The 5812-nt window shown below is 37.7% G+C and overlaps 1 protein-coding gene and 1 long non-coding RNA gene across 4 annotated transcripts in view; one reads left to right on the top strand and one right to left on the bottom strand.

Moving 5' to 3' along the window:
* The window catches only part of LOC122169196, a 23428-nt gene extending 22867 nt beyond the window's left edge, over positions 1-561 (top strand). The window contains exon 4 of the long non-coding RNA XR_006171524.1: positions 435-561. This is a non-coding gene — a long non-coding RNA (uncharacterized LOC122169196). The remainder of the gene's footprint in view (positions 1-434) is intronic.
* LOC122169195 (islet amyloid polypeptide) overlaps positions 1-5144 on the bottom strand; it is a 15371-nt gene extending 10227 nt beyond the window's left edge. The window contains exons 1-5 of one of the 3 annotated variants that reach the window (XR_006171522.1): positions 5041-5144; positions 4632-4735; positions 4051-4209; positions 2719-2797; positions 851-974 (exon numbers count right to left, since the gene is read on the bottom strand). The gene's annotated coding sequence lies outside the window, so the exon portion shown is untranslated. Of the gene's footprint in view, positions 1-850; positions 975-2718; positions 2798-4050; positions 4210-4631; positions 4736-5040 lie in introns of those variants that run through there. The other 2 variants (XR_006171523.1, XM_042835136.1) reach the window with 2 other exon arrangements.
* Positions 5145-5812: the final 668 nt, after the last annotated feature.

The following is a 5812-nucleotide window of genomic DNA, read 5'->3' as shown; positions in this document are numbered from 1 at the left end:
GATATCATTAGCTATTCAACATTTTGTTTTAAGTAGATAATTTATTCTGAAAAGCTGTTTTGACAGTTGGAACATTAATGTTTTCTAACATTTAAAAATAGAAGTTTGTATAACAGAATGTCTTCCAGCCTTGTGGCAGATTTTCTGGAGAATGAAGAATTTTATGTCCTTTTAAAGTTTGCCGCAAGCCTGAAAGACCTGAGCCTGTTTTGCGAAACCAAAACCAAGAAACAACGCATTCATATGTGTAGAAATCAATGTGGTAAACTGCTTTCTTAAGAAAGAAACAGTGTTATGACAGTATTTAGTTTAAATAAATGTAGTTCATTATGAAAACAAGCAACCATTAGTGTTTTGCACATAGACAGGATTATCTCCATGTAGGTATCAGTGCATGCTATAAATGACTTCTTTCTGTTTTTCTTGTATTACAGGAGAAAAAAACTGAGATGATGTTGGTTTTAAGAGGAATGCACAGAGTTGATGTTAGAGTCAAGGACGAAAGGCAGATCTGAATCTTCACCTAGTCTCTAGCTGACAAATGTGCTCTGATGAGGTGAGAGAAAAGAAAGCGGCATATTATGTTCAAACTAATTCTGAACTTAGGTACAAATTGAACAGAAGGACTTGTATGTTTCTGTATTTCTGCATTTGCAGGGAAAGAAAACCAACAACGCTCCACTTTTTAAATACAGCTGGGTTCTTTTCTGCCTAGCTTGGGTAAATCAAACTCTCATTTGTAGATCTCTTCATTGGCCAGTGCAGTGAGATCCTTTGGCTCCCCACAGTATACCTCGGTCTAGTATAACCACTACTAGAATAAATACATTGTTGATTAAAGAATGCAGTGTTAAATTATTATATCTTTCTTTATTTTTTGCATTCTTCATCTCTATCTTCTGAGGAAGTAGGTTTCCAAAATACTGGGAGAAGGTCCATTTGGTCTGAGCAGATGTTGTGACCCATTTGAGCAGCTGAAAGCAAAAACAACATTTTGAGGTTTTCAGATTCAGTTTGGCTGTTCTGTTCAAAAGTTTAATTTTGCAATGAAGCTTTTGGTGTGTGCACCAAGACCAGAGGACAACAAAGAAAATCCCACGTTGTCCCTGTTAGAAGTTGTCTCTGTTAGCCTCCATCTGACTGAAAATGGCTGTGCAACTAGAACAGTGCTAGGTGGCCAGTGTCCCAGTCAGTACAAGTGAGGACTAACATTTTAAGCTCTACTGTGTCCCCTGATAAGCCTGCAATAGGGAAGAAGATCTCAGGAGACACAACTGAGAAAGGCATAGTTTGGATTTAGTCCAGCTCAGATCTGGTGGGGGAGATGACCGGGAAAATAATCTGTGTCACAACATCGTTACCCGGCTTGTTATACTATGTCCTGTAGGATGTGAAACCCACGATTGCCGTAGTGTTTAGTTCTGTGGAGACATAGCTCATATGTCTAGTTTTTCCCAAATAAGATTCAACTGTGGCTGGATGCTACCACACTGCTAGAAAAGAGCGGTTTAGTCCTCAGTGTTTCCAAAATGATGTGTCATATTTAGACTGAGGCCAAAAGTCACCTGTGTATCTTGAATAGATAAATAATCATTATTTATAACATTTGTTTAAGACCAATAGTTGTTCTTGCTTTTTAATTGAAAATTTAGAGCAAATCTGCATTTTCAATTGAGCTCCACAAGCAATTATAAAGAGGTTCTGATCTTAGGGAGTTACTTGCTGGCAGCCTTTTTTGTTCTCGGCCAAGACAAGTAGGTCTAGAATGACATAAGGAGCAGAGAGATCAAGGATAGGTGTCATTTGACCTATTTTTACTTGTCTAAAACTTAGTTACCTAAGCTAAGCTAGTTCTTCAGGCTTTCAAATTGAAAGGAAGCACCTCCAGAGACCATTTTGTCCCACTCATTTTAGACAGCTGTCTCAAGATAAGATAAATTGCTCTCTGGAAATATCTGTCTTTAGTACTTATTGAGAGAGTCTATATGAGGATCTTCAATGAAACTACTTGCTAAGAATAGAGTATACCTGATTCTACACAAATATTTTACTCTTTCAAGGTATTTTCCTTTTATTGGAGGACTGGAATGACGAGTGTCCCTCAAAATCTGTCCACAGATACAAGAAAATATGTATCTCAATTTCTCAAGTGGTAGACTAATAATGCAGGAAGGAGTGAACTCGGTGCAAATGAGATAGGGATAGATGAAAATTCATTACTCCAGGACATCAGAGATGATCTGTAATACTGCATTATCTGAAAATTAGTCACAGTAGAGAAAAATACTTAATTCCATGCTTACTGAATTTTACATGAACTCAGTGAATATTAAACAGTGTACATTTATGAACTCATGTGAATTTCAAATCTCTGCTCTGATCTTTTTTGGAGTGGAATTTTATATGTGCATGTTGCTGACACCTGGGAAAGAACTGGGAGTGACTTCTCACCTTCAGACAATGTCTCAGTCCCCCTGCTGAATCCTCTGAGGTGAAATAAAAGCAAGTTATAAAGGTCAAGATATGCACAGTGAGTGCCTCTCAGTGGCACCTAAGCACATCCAACCACTGAAAACGTTCAGAAACTGAAGGAGTCCATCCACCAAAGTGCTCAAGTATGGTCCCTAGAGATTTGTTACTTCAGGCTCGTTTTTATACACACGGACCATATAAAGTAGGCTACAATTATCTACTTTAAAACTGAGAACGTGCACTTACCATAAAAATGTTCCCTTGATATCCTTCAGCTTTCAAAATGCTTGAGAAAATGCAAAAGCTCTGTAGCACTCACAGGTAGCTAAAAAATCAAATAAATAAATATATTTTTAGTCTATTTTTCTTTTCTGGGAAAACACTATTTTCAGTGGAATAATCTATGTGGTTTTCTGAGTAAAAGGCACTTGCCTTCCTCTAGGGTTGTAGAGCTAATAATATGGATATATAGCATTTGTTGATTTGTAAGCAGCAGTCTCTAAGATCCTTGGTCTATGAAGCCAGGATTCATATAATTCAGTACTTCCCTTCTCATGGTGCCACAGAAAAACAGAACACTACCGAAGAGAAAGTCTTTCATGAATGCAAACTGTTTTTGTTAAGATTCATTAGTGTATGTGCTTATGTGCTCATGTACATATCCAGAGGATTATGCCCTTGAAACATCTCTCTCTTAATTTTTCATATAAATATAAACTCAATTCATACCCAATCCCATCAGTAAGTTAAATTTCTTTGACTTTTTAGATGGTTCAGCACATAGGTCCTTAAGCTCTTTGCAGGTATGGTCATTTGAACTGATCAAATTGGGTAGTACATACAAAAAGAAATCTTCTGGAATGGGCAATATGAATATTTGAAAATGTGAATCGTTAAACTACAAAAGTCAATTGAGATAAAGTATGCAATAATTAAAGCTACCATCATGAGGAGTACTTCAGCTTTTGACAAGATAGTATTTTCTTCTTCTTCTGCTTTATCTTTTTTTATTATTATTATTTCTAAAGGAAAGAGAGCACTTGTCACCTAGATACTTTTAAATAGGTATGACGGATAACATTATTTGAAAATAGGGATCTCTATAGTCAAAATCATGGCCACTTTACTCTCTGCAAACAATGTTGCTTAAAATATAAAACTTATGTAGAATATATCCTACCAATATATGTGAGATGAAATATTTAAAAATGGATGGAATCAGAGATGGAAGAAAGAAATACTAACCTTTGTAAGCATGGGGAAAAGATCAGCTAAACTGGGATCTAATGTTCTGCTTTCTGATCGGTTACAATAAATAGGTATCAAGTTCTAAGTGCACTTTCCTAACCAATTCTCTTGATTACTTGCAGTCAGATTTTCATAGCTAATTATTCCAATTAGACTACTGAGGTTTTGGTATTTTTAATGTAAAAGCAGGAGTAATGCTTTAATGATGCTAGGACTTCTGTTTTACATAAAACAAGGCATAGTAATGAGCAGAGGGCTTCTGCACCCAGTGATGATACAAGAGAGAACTCACTTTGCAGCTGAATGAATACTACAAAGCCACCGACTTACTCTGTTGAAGAACTTTTCTTTGGATGGGCAGTGTCCTCATCCTTCATCATCTTTAGATGCTGTATTAGGGAAGCAAGGATGATCATGCTGAGTTAAGGCAGATTTATACTATGCCATTTTCTATCTCTGTTCAGTCTTGCTTTTTCATTGTACTTTGTTCTGCAAACAAAAAGCAGTATTTTCCATTGGAAACAATAGGTATGTGAGAAAACATAAAATGCAAGAAAACCTTCAAATTAATGGGAAATGGGAAATAATATTTTACCTCAGATTTTGTTTTAAGGAAATGAATGATAGAAACAGAATTTTGAATTTTAGTTGTACTATATAAGCAAAATTTCAGTACAGGTAGTCATCAGGTATAATTTGGAGGCCATCATGAAGAAAGAACAGAAAGCAGGGCTGTAACTCTTGTGAAATGTATGTCTTCTGAGGAAGAATGAAGATTTTCTCACACTGGAGGAATGTTAAAAGATTTTTTCTTGAGATATTTTGTATTGTGTGACAACTGAGAAGGTATGCCCTCAGTCATTTACCTTTGTCAGTTTTTATTCTAAGAAACAATGGAAACACTGCCTCACCTCTTGCTGTGGTGCAGCACTGAGCAGACTGGGGTTCTCAGTCACTGGTGGTCATCAGCAAAACTTCCAAAAAATGGCTGTATGGTGCCTAAGGCCTAGATGGCCTAAAGGCAGAGACTGTTATTAGTAACTTGAATTAAAATGTTTTACAGTACAGCAGTATACTTCTAAGTACATGAGACTTTGCTGGTCTGCTGTTTCCCCATGTCAAGCTGACAAACCTTAAGGGGCATACTGTAGTCCAGGGTGCAAAGCTGGGTGCTCCTTCAGCTAGAATAAATCTGAGAAGCCTTGTCCAAGGATGTTGTGCTCAGAGCCAGGTGCTCATTCATCCCAGTCCCGCCCTCACCAAACTTTGTAGACCTTGCATTTAGGCTTTTTCATGTGCATTCCTGTGTGAGAAACATACGTGAATGTGTGCCATCAAGATACTCAGGGTCACAGGTGAAGCATGCTTCAGCACCAGTAGTTGAGTCTCTCTCCTGAGTCCCATGTCTGATGTCTGCCTGCTTTGATCACAGTCACAATGACTTTCCACTCTTTGGTTTTGTAACATCTGCTAATCAATAACTAGCAGCACCCAGTGTGCAGCACTGCCCCAGCGGTGTGTGACCATGGGCAGCTTTTGTACCTCTCTTCTGCACAGTGCACTGGCATCACCCAACTGCTGTCCTAAAAGTGACCCTAGTGAATATTGCAGTGCCTAGTTATTAGGATCTTTGCCCCTTTTTAGAACTGACAATGCCTACGTTATTCAGTACGTAGTTAAAATTAAATGCATCAAAAATTGATCCAGGAAGATGTTATACTAAGAAGAAACACAAAACACTTGCAGCTGGAGATGTTAGGGAGAGTAGTATTATGCCACTGTGCTTCAGAGGCAAGTGCTTAATGTCACCTGGAAAGAGCTACACTCTCTTCCAAATAATTCCAAGAAAGCAAAACATAGTCAGTGATTATGCTTGTTCTGCTTTCCATCTAGTAACTCATCTTAAACAACCTCCCTAAATGTGAGAAATTCAGACTCACTCCTGTCTTTCAGTCTGACCTCTCGTTATCCTTTGCTCGGACATTGCCTCATCCTGTAAGTGTACATAGTTCTGTACACTCTTTAAGCCTGTGTCTTTTCTATCTGTGTGGGTTCTCTGAAGTGTACCATCTGTAACTGCCAAAAGAAAAAA

This window comes from Centrocercus urophasianus, unplaced genomic scaffold, assembly GCF_019232065.1.
Source record: "Centrocercus urophasianus isolate 14NV4802_14NV808 unplaced genomic scaffold, USGS_Curo_1.0 seq_5, whole genome shotgun sequence".
NCBI classification, from domain to species: Eukaryota; Metazoa; Chordata; class Aves; order Galliformes; family Phasianidae; genus Centrocercus; species Centrocercus urophasianus.
This window is presented reverse-complemented; position numbering and strand designations above follow the sequence as displayed.